This window comes from Hippopotamus amphibius, chromosome 1 (assembly GCF_030028045.1).
Source record: "Hippopotamus amphibius kiboko isolate mHipAmp2 chromosome 1, mHipAmp2.hap2, whole genome shotgun sequence".
In the NCBI taxonomy this organism is placed as follows: Eukaryota; Metazoa; Chordata; class Mammalia; order Artiodactyla; family Hippopotamidae; genus Hippopotamus; species Hippopotamus amphibius.
In genome coordinates this window covers 13,048,291-13,064,616 of record NC_080186.1, presented here as the reverse complement: position 1 = coordinate 13,064,616, position 16,326 = coordinate 13,048,291, and the positions used below count along the sequence as shown (strand labels likewise).

The 16,326-nt window shown below is 51.9% G+C and overlaps 1 protein-coding gene across 7 annotated transcripts in view; it reads right to left on the bottom strand.

Moving 5' to 3' along the window:
• The window catches only part of ARHGEF10L (Rho guanine nucleotide exchange factor 10 like), a 159,885-nt gene that overhangs the window by 135,200 nt on the left and 8,359 nt on the right, over nucleotides 1-16,326 (bottom strand). For 5 of the 7 annotated variants that reach the window (XM_057697820.1, XM_057697894.1, XM_057697807.1 and 2 more), the window contains exon 1: nucleotides 8,465-8,613. The exons of the other annotated variants lie outside the window; for them this stretch is intronic. The gene's annotated coding sequence lies outside the window, so the exon portion shown is untranslated. Of the gene's footprint in view, nucleotides 1-8,464; nucleotides 8,614-16,326 lie in introns of those variants that run through there. 7 annotated transcript variants of the gene reach the window in all.

Genomic DNA, 16,326 nt, shown 5'->3' with positions numbered 1-16,326 from the left:
CAGCTCCTCAGCCACACCCACTTCAGATTCCAGCCCCATCACTCCTCCAAAAGGGCTCTTATAAAGGCCCAAACTGTCTGCGTGTTTCTATCTGGTCTTACTTCCACTCTCAACGGCCTGCAGCCCTGTCGACCACCAGCCCTCTTCTGCAACAGTCCCCATGTTGTGTCATGTCAGGTTCCCAGAGACCCCACTCTTCCTCCCTTCTCTTCCTAGCACTCTGGCCGCCCCTTCTCCTCCACCTGGCCTCTGGGTGGTCCCACCTGTGCCATCTATATACTAATGACACCCAGCCCAGGGGCCCCCACCTCTCCCTTGGACTTCTAAGCCAACGTCTCAGCATGAACTTGTCCCCAGCTGGATTCCTGGATTCTCCAAAACCATGCACCCAACGCTCTGAACCACCTTTTTTTAATGACACCATCACCCACCTAGACACTCAAAAGAAGATTCTAGAAGTCTTGGCTCCTCTTGATTCTCCTCTTTCCCTTATCCTGTGACCAATCCACCAGGAATTTCAGCTCGTTCTTTCTCTGATAAGTAACCTGAACCCAACCACTTCTCTCCAGCTCCATGGCCACCACTCACACCTGAGCCACCCTTGCCTTTCCTCCGGGCCCAAGTCCACCTGGGTCCCCATAGCCAGTTCTCCTCCTGCAGCCAGAGGATCCCTTCCCGAGGTGAGTCGCAGCCCACAAGGCTCCAGTGGGCGGTGGGGGGGCCAGCGGGACGGAATGCAGGCACGGGGTCACCTGCGGGCGAGGCCTCCCCTTTCTCATCTGTGTCCATCCCTCATCCCCCAGCACCTGCTCCAGTGCTTCTGCATCACAGGCACTCAGTTAGTTATTTCTGAATAAATTATCTGAAAAAAAAATGTAAATTCCTTTCCAGAGCTATTAATAGCTAGAATCTTGGGATCGTCTTTCATTAATAAAGGTATTTATGGGAAATTAAGGAGAAACTGCTGATGGCTTCCCGCTGCTCCTGGATTAAGCATCTGCACAGCCCTCCACAGACTCTCCTTATACTGCCCTCCCCTCTTGCCCGCTGCAAGCCCTAGGCTTTCTCCTGCTCAAACCAGCCAAGATCATTCTAGCCTCAGGACCTTTGCATCTGCTGTGCGCCTGCCTGGAACACTTTTCCCTCTGCTCTTTGCAGGGGAAGCAGGAGGTGGGGGCGGTCCTCTCTGTCATTCAGGACTCAGCTTAAATGCCTCTCAGGGAGGCCCTCTGACCGCCTCCAGCTGAGAAATTCTGCACCACTAACCCCCACATACCCCCCCACCCCCATTATTCCCATCCTATCACATTAGGTTGTTTCCTTGGCAGGACTAATTCCATGACTTGCAGTTACTTTAGTAACTTATTTGATTTGTGTAGCTTTGGCCTCTTCCGCCATCACATGAGATCCACAAAGGCAAGGCCACTTACCACTGGCCTGCTCACTGTGGTAAGAACCACCCGCTCTGCCAGGACAGCAGGCCAGGCTTTGCCCTGAGCAGTGAACTTGTATTACCTCCTTTTCACAGATGAGAAAACTGAGATATCGAGAGGCCAAGTGAGTTGCCCAAGGTCCAGCATCGAAAGAGGCCCAGCAGGGACTTCCCTGGTGGTCCAGCGGTTAAGACTCCGTGCTTCCACGGCAGGAAGCACGGGTTCAATCCCTGGTTGGGGAACTGAGATCCCGCGTGCCACGCGGTGCGGCCAAAAAAAAAAAAAGAAGCCCAGCGGGAAGCAGGGTACCATTCACCTGCACCCCCTTCACGCCCAGCACAGACCCAGCCCTTTGTGGGCCCTAAATAGGAACCCACCGAATAAGCAAATGAATCTCTGAATACATAAACGTTCCACACCGCAATCGGGACAGAGGTCATCCTCAGGTGGTGCAACAAAGGGGGATTCTAATCTTCTCCCTGTATTTTCCAAGTTTTCCTCAATGGTCACATAATACATGCCTAATTTAAAGTAAAATAAACCCTTATTTTAAAAGAAATTCAAAGGTTCCGGGTAACATCTGGGTTCAGGAATATTTTTCTTCAGTTTCCCGAGGCTGTTATTCCTCTATTTAATTTAAACCATTGTTTTTCTAGGGAAATTGAATAAAAAGCCCGCATTTTTAAAGCTCGCTCCAAGTCTACCCACTTCAAACAATGAAGAGAGGGCAGTAACGGGAGCTGGTTCCCGCCTGCCTTGCATGCTCTGGGCTGGAATTCAGGGATGCATACCAATCAGGCAGCCGCTGGGAGGGGGTTCCTGCAGAGGCCAGACTCTCAAGGAGGAGGGGGTCCAGACCCAGAAATGCCGCCTCACCTCGGGCCCAATGCGCACTCATGGACAGGGGTCACCCCAAGCCACCTGCACTGCCCAGGACTGGCGATGTCCCTGCAAGAAGGTGGTGGTGAGGCCTGGGCCAAGGCCACCCTCCCAATAGGTGGATGGGAAGATGAGCCCCTTGGTAGGGGGTTCCCTCTCGACAGACAGGTCAGGGAAAGGTGAAGCCCTTGGTTCAGCATCAGGTTCTGACCAAGGGGTGGGCACAACCTGCACTTCTGGCCAAGCGATCACTCACCCAACCCCAGTTCCCATGGCGTGCAGGTCCTGCTGCCAGGGGCCCTCGGAGGCGCAGGAGGGCCAGGCCCTGGGAGGGGTGGCATGGCTCCAGGACACAGCGTTAAGAGCCGGGGCTCTGGGGCAAACAGAACAAGGTCAACCTGCGCTGCTTCTGCTCCTCAGCGCTACGTGCGTCTGGGCGGGTGAGATGACTTACCTGAGCTGTAAAACAGAGCTGATGATACAGCCCACTTGTCAGGATGGCCAAGAACTAAACAAGCTCCCGCAAACCCCGCACCCAGCAACCAGCCTGCCACTCCGTCAGTATGAGCTATTACGATTAGCGCTCTCCATAAACACGATACGTTATTATCAGCTCTTTCCAGACACCAGGCCTAGCGGCCCATCTGGGCACGGAGTTCTATTCTAGGCCTTGACCCTGAACCACAGGGTGATGAACCCGGTTATGTGGGTGAGAAAACACACATTCACTTCCAGCGAAGAAGGGCAGCGTGAGTTGAGATTCCAGACGTATCGAATCTTCTCTCCCTCCCCTCCTCAAAGGGCAAAGGGGAAAAAGAGAACAAAGAGGGGCAGTAGAAAGAGCTCAGGGCCCACCTGGTTCAAATCCTGCCACTAACACTGTGGCCTTGGGAAAGTCACTCAATCTCCTTAAGACTCAGTTTCCTCATCTATAAGATGGGATAATAGTACCCACCTGCAGGATCGGTGTTGGAATTAAATGAATTGATACATGAAGAATGTCTGCCACGTACACACATTAAAGTATAAACATGAGTTGTCTTTAAACAAGCTCCCAATTATTTGCCTAGATGACAGGCAGAAGTAGCAGAGGTAATCAAAAGCACTGGATAAATTAAATAACTGGTACTTTTATCTTTGGGGTGGAGGGAGGGCAGCAGACCCACCTTCCGAATTCTGTATTTTTTTGGCCTGATATTAAAATGGAATTTTTTTTATGAATCCACCAGCCACAGATGTGAGGGCTGGAGCAGCAGCAAGCTTGGGGATAACAAATGACCTGGAAAACTTAAAGATTTTCAGGGGAAGGGGCAATCCGCGGATGCCCCTGGCAGGAGAGGTTTGGCAGGGTTCCTTTGCCGGGACCCAGATGATGCTATGCGCTCTGACTTCAGAAAGGTTCAGGGCTTCCCCCGCTCTGCCACCATCTCTGCAGACTCCTGGTTCACCTGACACCTGACCCAGACTGAACTTCCAGCAGGCCATGCCTCTGAGCCTTCGCACATGCTGTTCCTTCCACCCAGACCCTTGCCCTCTCCCCACCCACTCTTCTGCTACATTCTGCACACACCTCTGCTGCTTTGTAACTGTGCACACGCCCCGCTCCCAAACAGGGCTCTCAGGCTGTTCAAGAGCTACAGCCTGCCATTCAACAGTCTGACTCTACCCTGCCCCTGAATCCACATGGATGGGTCCTGCCCACCGTTGCCTAAGCCACCCCTAGACAGTTCTAGCCGCCCGTGTCCCAGTCATCACCCCTTCACCAGCCCCGAGCTGTTTGACGTGTCCACAGTCTCTCCTCGGGCACCCCAGCCACTTTGCCTCCCAGATACCTGGGTCATCCTGAGTGTGGTTTTTCAATCAATGACAAAGCAGGCTTTCAATTAACTGAAACTTATCCATATCTCACATCCTCTCTTCTTCGTGCATGGGAAGATAGCAATTTAGTTTCCCGAGTGGAGAGCTCATTAGAGGACCACTTATAACCCTATCATCATAGCAGACCCAGCCCAGAAGCTGCCACTCTCACTCTGCTCCTGTGAGGACCCTAAACCAGCCCTGGAGTGCTGTCAGATGAGAATGCAAGCTCCAAGGACGGGCTGCGCCCGGGGAAGGTCACTGCTAGATCCCCATGGTATGTTGGTAAATGTTTAACATAGGGGGCAGAACTGGAACACCTGCAGTTTTCCCATTTCCGTGGTGTAAATACTCTCACTATGGCCAATTTCAAGCTACAAGGTGACTCTGCTAAACAAAGTTGGGAAGAGATGGGCAGTAGCACACCCACATGTACATTACATCCCCGACTTACCAAGGTTCAGTTCACAATTTTCGAACTTTACAATGGTGTGAAAGCAATACGCATTCAGTGGAAACTGTACTTGGAGTTTTGAATTTGGATCTTTTCCCGGGCTGGCGACATGCAGTACAACACTCACTCGTGATGCGCGGCAGGGCAGCGAGCCGTAGCTCCCAGCCAGCAGTGCAGTCACCAGGGTAAACAGCCCACATGCTCACAACCATTCTGCACCCGGACAGCCATTCTGTTTTTCACTTTCAGTACCGTGCTCGAGACATTGCGTGAGATGTTCAACACTTTATTATCAAGCAGACTTTGTGCTAGACGATTTTGCCCAGCTGTAGGCTAATGGGAGGTTCTGAGCACGTTCAAGGTGGGTGAAGCTAAGCTATGATGTTTGGGAGGTTAGGTGTATTAAATGTGGTTTCCACTTATGATTTTTTTTAAACATTTTATTTATTTATTTATTTATTTATTTATTTATTTATTTATTTATTGGCTGCACCTCACGGTTTACAGGATCCTAGGTCCCCAACCAGAGACTGAAACTGGGCCCTGGCAGTGAAAGGGCCAAGTCTTAACCACTGGAACACCAGGGAATTCCCTCGACTAATGATATTTTCAACTTACAATATTTTCAACTAACGATGGGTTTATCAGGACCCGTCATAAGTGGAGGAAGATCTGTGTGTGTGTGTGTATACACACACATATAATATATATACAGATCTATATATATACACATACTAAAGACATAAATAACCACAAATACATAAGTAATAGTGAAAAACAGTGAAATCGTCAAGAAGTACTGTATTTTGAGTATTTATCACCCTTGTTTTTGGTATAATTTATTTGATTGTAAATTTATATACTACAGCCAGTTTATATATTATAGAATTGCAGGTTAACAGCCAAGTCAGAAAATGCCTAAAATTTAGCAATCAGCTCTCATGCTGCGGTACAAACTGACTCCAGCACACCAGTGCCAAGGGCCAGGCACAGGTTGTGTGAGGACGGGTCACTCCTGGGAGCTCATTAGACTAGGACCCCTAAGGAAGGCGACTCAAATGCCCTCCGCTGAGACAAAGAGAGATCAAGGAACTCTTCAGGGACACATGGCAAGAAAGGGGCTGAGCTGGGGCCCAGGCGGCACAGTGGGGAGGAAAGAGAACTTTGGCCTACTCCGCTGTTTATGAGTCAGACTGTCTTTCCTGGACTTGAGGGCAAGGACAGTAGATGAGAATCCAGAGGTACTAAAGACAGCTTGCAGAAGAAAACAAGGATTGAGCGGGCAGGAAGACCCAGGCTTGAGTCCTTCACTCAAGGACCTTCGGCGGTCACTTAAATGCTGTGCTTCAGGGACTTCCCTGGTGGCGCAGTGGTTAAGAATCCACCTGCCAATGCAGGGGACACGGGTTTGAGCCCTGGCCCGGGAAGATTCCACATGCTGCGGAGCAACAAAGCCCGTGCACCACAACACTGAGCCTGCGCTCTAGGGCCCGGGGGGTGCAACTATTGAAGCCCGAGGGCCTAGAGCCCGTGCTCCTGAAGAAGAGAAGCCACTGCACTGAGAAGCCCGAGCACCGCAAGGAATGGTAGCCCCCACTCGCCATCACTAGAGAAAGCCCGCGCGCAGCAACGAAGACCCAACGCAGCCAAAAAAAAAAAAGAATGCTGTGCTTCATCTTCCTCATCTGTTGAATGGGTATGAGCCCATTCACTTCACTGCCTCATTATCAGGGTGGTTGTAGAAACAAAGACGTAGTGAACATGAAAGAGCAACATAAATCTAAGCTGCTATTATCATATATACATATGCAGTATATATCACCTGCTTTATCTTTTCAAAACTTATCTAAGAAGATTATGTTTTTTTCACTCTGCTCCTCCCCACTGCACCAGCTAGCCCAGCACCTGGCACATACCAGGTTCCATAAAGATCTTTTAATGTACTGTTAATTTATCCATTACTTTACTATTTATTTAAATAACAGTAAGCCTTCCTCTTAAATGAACCTGGTACCTGGACCCCGAGGAATCCACCAAGTCTCCACCTCCCCAGACTCCTCCAAAGCTGAACTAGTTCCTGGGCATCCACGCAACCAGCAAAAGCATTTCCTGAGCACCTACTATGTGTCAAGCGCTGGTGATCAGGACAGACGTGGTCCCTGCTCTCAAAAGCTTCCAGTCCACTGGGAGGGTAAAAACCTACCCCAACCGCAGCAAGGGCTCTAAGAGCATCACGAACATTCTGCAGCCAGCCAGACTGCCCAGAGAGAAGGAGATCCCTGAATGAGAAGCGAAGAGGGGAAGGAGGGGCCCAGCTTTCTGGAGAGAGGGAACAGCTGAGGCAAAGGTCTCTGGTGGAAGAGAAAGGAGCAGGGGAACTCAGGAAGACAAGTGTGATGGCGCAGAGGGAGCAAGACGCAGGCAGCAAGCCGAGCCCTCAGAAGCCAGAAGAAGGGTCCCAAGCTTCATCCTGAGAAGTTTCAACCCAGTCACAGGGAGCGTGGAGATTTCCGGATTGTGCCTTCCTTTCTAGTTTATATGCCCGAGGCCGGGACACTCTGGGACACAGTGCTGGGGGGACAGACAGAGGAACGGATGGATAAGGCAGCCATTCGAGCAGGGCTTGCAGGGACAGGCTGAGCATGTTAATAGGCCTGCACGACCTGTCCTCTCTCCCCAGCATCCGAGGAGGAGCAGATGGGGCTTCAGCAGGAGGGGCGTGACTTCCCCTGATTGAAGCCCTCGGGAAGGCCAAGGACAGGAGTCTGAGTCAAAGTCTCAGTTCCAAAGCCCATGGGAAGTGGGGCTCACCCGCCACCATCTCCCTGCTGTGGCCCGAGGCAGGGTCCTCAGGCTCTCAAGGCTAAGGGAAGCTTCCTGACCTCCTGCCCCAGGATCTCAGCCTGGGAGAGGGAGGAAGAACTATCCCAGGACTCCCCTACCACAGGCCTGGCCTCCCTCTCAAAGACCACCCTTGGAGGCCCAGGAGGCCGGTCTTCATCTTCACAGAGGCTGCCCCAGTCACACTTTCCTGTCTCCAGGAGTGTCCAGGACTGACCCGGTTCTGTGGCCGTGGCCTTCTGGCTGACCAGGGCATCCTCTCCTCCCACACTCCCCTCCTCCAGGAGGCCGCCCCTGTTCCATCTCTGGGCAGGGGTCCAGGGTGCGAGAGGCTGGACCAGAGCAGAGGCAAGAAGAGCATCCCTGACTCCACATAATCCCAGGGACCCTCAGGTCAGTGCAGGGGGAACTGAACCACAGTGACAGCAGGACCTGAAGGCCCAGATGAATCAAAGGGAAAGTGAAGCACAAGGTCCGGGAGGGGATTCCCAAACTGTCCCTATCACAACCTGCTGAGGTCACACACACACACACACACACACACACACTGATGCACAAAAGCCAGACAGGAGTCATGCAGAGGGATGGGACACCCAAGAGACACAGAGTCTCCCATCGGGGGAGGGGACACATACACACTGGTGATACCATCGCTCTAATGACACAGGGCAGACCTACACGCAGAGAGGAGACCCCAGCTCCGGGACCTCACCCCCAGAGACACTGCGATACACACTCGCAGACACGCCCCGGGCACACGGAGGAGACCCGGGCTCCGGGAGAGACTCTTCCCCCCGGAGAATCGGGGACCCAAGGATCACGCACGAGCGGAGCCCGGGACCACACGGGAGACCGGCACCCTGGACTCGGCGACACTCGCACAGGGTCGCCCACGGCCCCGGAGAGACCCGGAGCCACACGGACACCCTGGCGGGGTCTCGGGGATCGCGGCCCCGCGCCCCCCCCACCCCCGGCCAGCGCCCCGCGGGGCCGCACTCACCGGCTCGGGCCGCTCGGCCGCGCCTTTGTTGTCCGCGCCGCTCACAAAGGCGCCGGCGGCCGCCCCGCGCCTCAGCTGCCCCGGCGGCCGCGGGCGCCCATGGCCGGGCCGGCCCAGCCCAGCCCAGCCCCGCGCCCCAGCCGCCCGGTCCGCCGCCGCCGCCACCGCCGCCGCCCGAGCCAATGGCCGCGCCGCGCGCCGCCCGCGAGGTCACGGCCCGGCAGGGAGTGCGCCCGCCGCCGCCGCTGCCGCCGCCGCCGCCGCCGAGCGGCCTGGTCCAGCCGCCGCGCACAACGCGACGCGGCGCCGCCCCCGCCCGGCCGGCCGGCCCGCGGCCCGCTCGCCGCGGCTGAAGTCACCGCTTAACCCCTGCTGGCCGGGCCGCCGCGCCCGCCCGGAGACCCCCGGGGGGCCGGGAGCTCCCCCGACCGCCCCCCGCGGCCTTCCATCCCGCCCGTCCACCCGGCCTCTCGCCACATGGGTGGGGAGCCCGACTCCCGCAGGGGGTGGGGCAAGACCCCCCCCAGGTCACACAGGGCCCCCCACTCCTTCATCCCCCCCCACCCCCGCCCCGGGTCCCCTCCCCCTGCCCCGGTTATGCCTTGGAAAGGTCGCCTTCCTCACTTGCAGGAGTTTGCTCAGGGCTTCCCCAGAAGGGTGAGGGATGCCTGGCTTGGTCCCAGAGGAAAACCCAGACCCGCGAGGGGCCCCCACCCAGCCCCAGACGCAGGGGAGCCTCCCGATGCCTTAGATCAACCCGGCACCCTGGTTTCCCGTAATAACCTCGGGAACATAATCCTGGCAGCTACAGGCGTTGAGGGCTTTGACCTAGCAACCACCTTGCCAGATAGCTCCATTTTCCTGTTGAGAAAATGGAGGCTCAGAACTGTGTCAGAGCCCACCCGGCAAGGAAGTGGTAGAACCAAGATCCTAGCCCGCCCCTCCCTTGCAGTCCCCAAAGCTGCCAAACCCTAGTTACTCCCTCTCAGAATTCCCAAGAGGGCCTCCGGATATGATGCAATTAATTACAGTTATCAGGTCATTAATTAAGATTATCCCTGTTGTTATTAAGCACTGCCCTGCTACCTCCCTATTTGTAAAGAAATTCACACTCAGGCTTATCAGCAATTATCCTGGGTTGGTATTGATGAGTTCGGCAGCCTCCAGAGGGCACAGGTGAATGTAGGCGGGAGTCTGTGCTGGCCTGCGAGCATTCATTCATACAGCCAGCAAAAACCTTTTTTCTTTTAACTGCTCCCTATTTGGCAGGCACCAGCCTTAGGGGCAAGGAATGAAACCAGGAATCAGACAGACCCCGGCCTGCCCCCTCGGCTCTCCTAGGCTAGGGGGAGACACGGGTAACAGACGACTACAGTGCAGGGAGACAGGCCACACCAGTCCACACTCTCTGAAATCATCTTATCCATTGATTGGTTTGTTTATTGTCCATCTCCACACGAGAACATAAGCCCCATAGAGCTCATCCTAAGAGCTGCTCATAGAGTCATCCTAACCCCCAAGCCTACAGCAACACTGGGCTCACAGTGTGCAGCCAGTATATATTTGTTGAGCACTGACTATGTTCCAGACATCATTCTAGACACACAGGAGACATCAGTGAACAACACAGGCAAGGCCCCTGCCCTGCTAGACTGCCCATCCCAGGGAAGAATAAACGATGACAGAGAGATAAGTTTCTGGAATGCCAGAAAAGCAGCAAGAACATCTTCACATGTCTATTAAGTGACCGACCTCAGGGCTCGTGGTATTAAGCCTTGGGCCAGAATTTAGACATTCGGGTCCTGCTGGGATAGAAAGTGCCAAGTGCAGGTCCCTGGACCTGCCTTTGCAGACTTTCAGTCCTATTCCAACCCCCCTCCCTGCCTATCTTGTTTCTCTCCTGGGCCTGAGCCCTCCTGAGTCCTCCAGTCTGGAATGCCTGCCCCCTGTTTGGTTGCACTAAGGTCTACCTTCCCTCCCAGAACTAGCAGAAGGCCCAGAATCTCCAGGAAGCCTCCCCACGTGGCCTCTGTTCCCGACCACCTCTCCCTCTGAGCTCTACAGCACTTCATGCTTTGGTTACTTGCTTCTGTTAACGCTTTTGTTCCTGTTAATTGATTCTGGGCGACTTGAACTGTCTCCAGCTATGATCCAGGGCAGCTATGATCCAGGTTTGCGGGCAGAGGCCACACCTCAGGCCCCACTGTGCCCCCAGAGCCCAGCACAGGTTAGGGGCACAGCAAGTGGACACCCTCAAACCCTTATCAATAGAAACTTCCGGATCCAGGATTGCAATTTACTAGCTCATAGAACAGATAGAGCCTGCAGAAGCATTTTGTTTTGCCCACAGTGATTTTGTTATTATGGGTAATTAGCTACCAACATTTAACAATTGAGAGATTTCCCATAAACTGCCAGGTTGCTGGCTTCTCTTAACAAATCTGAAGATCTCGTAATGCTAGGGCCCCACGGTCACACTCTATAGGCCTCAAGGAGCGGTGGCCCCTTAGAAAGAGCTCTATTGTCCCACTTGTCACCATCCCTCCCAGCCCTGTGTCGCTCACTTGACCTTGAGGCCCCTCCTCTGTGAATTAGTGTTTTCATTTCATTTTCCCTCTATATTCTACTTATACTGTATGAGGGGGAAAAATTACATCATGAGGGACTTCCCAGGTGGCTCAGTGGTTAAGAGTCCGCCTGCCAATGCAGGGGACATGGGTTCAATCCCATGGTCCGGGAAGATTCCACTTGCCGCGGAGCAACAGTTGTGGCCTGTGCACCACAACTACTGAGCCTGCACTCTAGAGCCCGAGAGCCACAACTACTGAGCTCGTGTGCCACAACTACTGAAGCCCGCGCGCCTAGAGCCCATGATTCGCAACAAGAGAAGCTACCGCACTGAGAAGCCCATGCACCACAACAAAGAGTAGCCCCTGCTCACCACAGCTAAAGAAAGCCCTAGTGCAGCAGCGAAGACCCAATGCAGCCAAAAATATAAATTAATTAATTTAAAAAAAAAGAATAAATGAGGGACTTCCCTTGTGACTCCTTCCAATGCATGGGACGTGGGTTCGATCCCTAGTCGGGGACTAAGATCCCACACGCCACGGGGAAACTAAGCCCACACGCCAAAACTACCAAGCCTGTGTGCCTCAACTAGAGAGCGTGTGTGCTGCAAACTACGCCCATGTACTCTGGAACACGTGCCACAACTAGAGAGAAGCCTGCACACCACAACAAAGAGCCCACACACTGCAACTAAGACCTGATGCAGCCAAAACTAAATAAATAAAATATTTTTTTTAAAAAAAGAATAAATGAGCCTACAGCCCTCACCTTCTAGGCCAGGCCAGGCCCAAGCCCAAGCCCAGGGCAATTCTCCTGCTTTCTTGCTCTCTCCACCATCTGGCCCTCCTGACACGCACACACCCCTTCTCTCTCGCCTGCCCAACCTCACATGCTAAGCTCCACAGCATGAATGAAAAGTACAAGGCATTTCACTGGGTCTTTGCCTGCGCTGTTCCCTCTGTCTAGAACACCATTACTGCTCCATCCCCCAGACACTGTGGCTTTTTGATGCTCTTCACACAGATAACACCTACTTGAGCATCTGTTCTCTAGTGCCCCAAGACTGCGCTCCTGGGCTCCCACAGTATCCTACAGTCCCTTTCTACGTGCACCCATCCTACCGCGTGGTGTGGGTATTTGCCCCATGTCTTCCCCCAAACTGTGAGTCCTCAGGAGCTGGGACTCTGCTGTCTCATTCATGCTGGAATCCCCCACACCTGGGGCAGAGCCTGATGGAGCATAAGCACGAGACAAATATTTGCTAAATAGATGAGCAAATGGGTTTCAGTAGCCACAAAAAGAACAAAAAGAATTTCTGGGAGCATTTCCATGTCCCAGAACATTCAATTAACCAGAATTTCCCACTTGCTGAGCATTCTGGTGGTACAGGATCTATTGTATAAGCATAATCAGGAATGATACATCTGGATGGGTCCGGAACTCTGGTCTCCACTGCTGACCTGGGAAAGAGGGAGAGAGGGAGGGCACAGTGGTATTTCCCATTGCCCAGAGAGGCAAAGTGACTTGGCCAAGGTTGCCTAGCAAACTGGCGGCAAACAGAGGATAGGAACCCAGGGCTCTTGCCTTTGCCTCCCAGCCCAGCCCCGCTTCCATCGACCCAGCCTTGTACTAGATCAAAAAGGAAGAGGGCAGGGGACTTTCCTGGTGGTCCAGTGGCTAGGGGTCCACGCTCCTAACGCAGAGGGCCTGGGTTCAATCCCTGGTCAAGGGACTAGATCTCACATGACGAAACTAAAGATCCCATGTACCACAACTAAGACCTGGTGCAGCTAAACAAATAAATATTAAAAAAAAAAAAATGAAGAGGATAGATGGGAAAGTGGACTTCCCAAGTCCAGATACCACCGTTGCACAAGCAGTATGAATGGAGAGTGTTCAGACAGCGGCTAGTCCTTATTATTTCCTGTATCATCAAACCAATCATGAAAAGGCTCTTACCCAAGAGAGGCTGGATCACATTTTGATTATGAATGAGGACAGAAGAGTCTGTCTTACCAAAATGAAACCATCTTTCCGTAACACTACTGTCCCTATTCGGTAGGATGGGCATTTTAAAGGGGGCTGGGATGCACTGAGCAACCTCCCCATCCTGTGGTGTTGGACAGCAATTGGAGATTTTGGTGTGAGCTCATAGTTCTGTCCACCAAAAGGGCCTGGGAGCAGGGACATCCAATGACAATGAACACACTTAGCAGTGAGATCATGGTTTCTAAATACCATTCTCAGGGACTTCCTTGGTGGTCTGGTGGCTAAGATTCCATGCTTCCACTGTAGGGGACATGGGTTCGATCCCTGGTCAGGGAACTAAGATCCTGCATGCCACAAGGCACAGCCAATAAATAAATAAATAAATAAATAAATAAATAGCATTCTCTGCTGAAAGGAACCAGAGCTCCTTGAAGAAATGACCAATTCCAAGCAAAGAATAAGCTGTGCCTGAAACATACTGTCAGGCCAAAAATTAATAAGATGCTCAAGCAGTGATGGAAACATAGCAAAAGGACATAGAAACCAACTCAAAGAGGCTTCCACTAGCCAAACCAAGGGAATCTGAGCATCAAAATAAATAATGATTATAAGGATTTACAGTCCATTAAATACAACTGGAAACCAAGTGTCTATACTGATGAAGATAAGTAAGTGAATAAATTGAAAGCTAGGAATGCTATTTGTGGAGTCTCAAAATACTTCCCCATAAAATACTTATTAACCACAAAGGGGGAAACAGCAACTTTACAGTAGAGAAACTTGGCAGACACCTCCTCACCCAAGTGGTCAGATTGGGTTACCATGACCAGTTGGGGGATATTTTGACATCATGAGTCTCCTGGTGTGATTTGCTGAGAAAGACACAATATCACTTCATGACCTTCCTGCCAAAAATGCACAACTCACATAATCATAAGCAAACATCAAAAAACCCAAATTGAGGGACATTCCTCTGTCTTCTAAAATGCCAAGGTCACAAAAATCAAGGAAAGACCAAGGAACTTTTCCAGATTGAACGAAACCAAAGAGACGCGACAACCAGATGCAGCATGCGGTCGGACATCCTTTGCCTGTAAAGGACGTTATTGGGACAACTGGCAAAACTTGAATAGGGTCTGAGGATTAGGTGGTAGAAATGTATCATGTGAATTTCCTGATTTTGATGCTTGAATCATGGTTGTATAGCAGCGTGTCCTTGTTTGTAGGAAAAACACACTGAATATCCAAAGTAAAGGACCATCACATCAGCAGTTTCCTCTCAAATACCTCAAAGGGAAAGTCATATTGTACTTGCCGCTTTTCTGTAAGTTTAAAGTCATTTCTAAAGTCAGATGGCCCGTGCTAATCTAGAGCAATCTGCCTAACTCTCTGAGCCTCAGTTTCACTATCTGTATAGTATAGGTAAAAGTAATAATACCTACCTTATTAGGTTGCTTAGAGAATTAAATGAGATAATCTTTGTGGACTATTTAACACAGAACTAGACTCATGTACATATTCCAAAATTTTGAAAAGCTACATAATTTTTCTTTTTCTTTGTACAGTTCCCTTCCCTGGGAAAGTGCCAGCATGTGAAGTAAGGTAGCAAACTCCAGGACCTAGGGGGCCAGGTAGGAGATGAAAATGAGAGAAGCAAGCTGAGCATGATAACTGACACTGGGACTCGAGGTTGGAAGCCTGGAAAGGCACTGCCCCAGCTAGAAGGGGCAGTCCACCACCCAGTTCCAGTAGATGAGTCACTGTGTGCCATAAAGCTTTCTCTTTGTTTTTCCCAAGAGAAGCTTGAAATCCAGATTTCCACGTGAAATCCCCTGATTTTTAGTATTGACAACTCTTTCAAATTTTAAATGGGCCAATAATTTGTGAGCCAAACAGGCTCCAGGTGCCAGGAGCAGGAGTTCTAAAAGCTTGTCCTGAATGCTTAGAAATGCGGAACACTCCCGTGGATGGACAGAAACAGCACCAAACCACTGTTTACAGTTCTTCTGCTGCTCTGATAGAGCCTCTGAAGAGGCTGGGCTGGGCGTGCTAGGACGCATGCACCTCCGTGTGTGCCGGGACAGCCCACTTCTTCGCAACGCACCTGATTGGGCAAGAGGGTGAACATCTGACCCAAACTGGGCCAATCATCTCGTTTCCCCCAAGAATTTGGAAATGAAGAGCTGAGAGACTGAGTTGGTCAAATGACCTCCAGCGCTGAGCCTGAAAGATGGTGCGGAGCCAGGGCTGGCATTCATGCTGCAGCAAACCACAGCCGAGTTCAAGCTGAGGTTCTGAGAGATCAGAAATACCATAGAAAAGCAAAAAAAAAAAAAAAAAAAAAAAAAAAAGTAAAGTGGGAGAAAAAGGGAGGCAGAGATCATCTAGCCCTAGCAAAGAAAATAGCGATAAGAATAGCAAATCTTCCATAACACTCTGCTGTACTGGGCTCTGTTTAATCACTTTCATGTATTAATTCATTTAATCCTCACAGCAACCCTATAAAGTAGGAACTTTTATCCCTGTTTTACAGATGAAGAAAGTGAGACACAATGATATTGTGTCCTAGCTTTAAACGTCCATCCGAGTGACCTGTTGTGTCCTTACAGATGTCTCCTTCACTTGCACTTGCCTGAGTGGATTTTTATTCCTATGACAAGAGGAGGGCAGTGCCCACTCCCCACGGCTACCGTCTGGGTGCAAGATGAGGGGGGATGCTGGGATCAATTCTCGTATCCAAACATCCTGCTCTAGCCTTTTGGTATCTCCCAAAATGGAAAAGATGAAGGGGAAAGGGAAAAGTCCCAGCCTGGGCCATCAAAGGCAGCTGCAAACACGTAAAGATCCTCCGCCCATCAGCCCAGACCCCCTTGCCCCGGGTGCCAGCCCAGTCTACACTAGCAAGCCAGCCTCACCCACTCCTCGGAGTATCTGCAGCCTCTGCTGGGAATAAGCAGGCAGGGGGCAGGGGGCTGTCTGCCGAGCCAAGGGGAGGTCGGATTTCTCTGCTTGGGACCTGGCCAAGCAGCCAGAAAGGACAGAGGGACAAGGTCTTCGCTTCCTGGCATCAGGTTACGGCCCCTACCCAGGGCTCGGGGCACCAGACGAGCCTCCCAAGCAATGAGAGTTGCCAGTCAGCTGACAGCAGACAGAGTCCAAGGCCTATTCTAGAAGCTGCCATAAGAATGAAGAGGATACAGCACTGGCCGCTGAGGAGGGGAGCAGAAAGGGAACCCGGGAGACCCAGGGAGCCTCCAGCCTTGCCAAGCAGCCCAGGCTGGGGACCGGGGACCAGACAGGAGGTC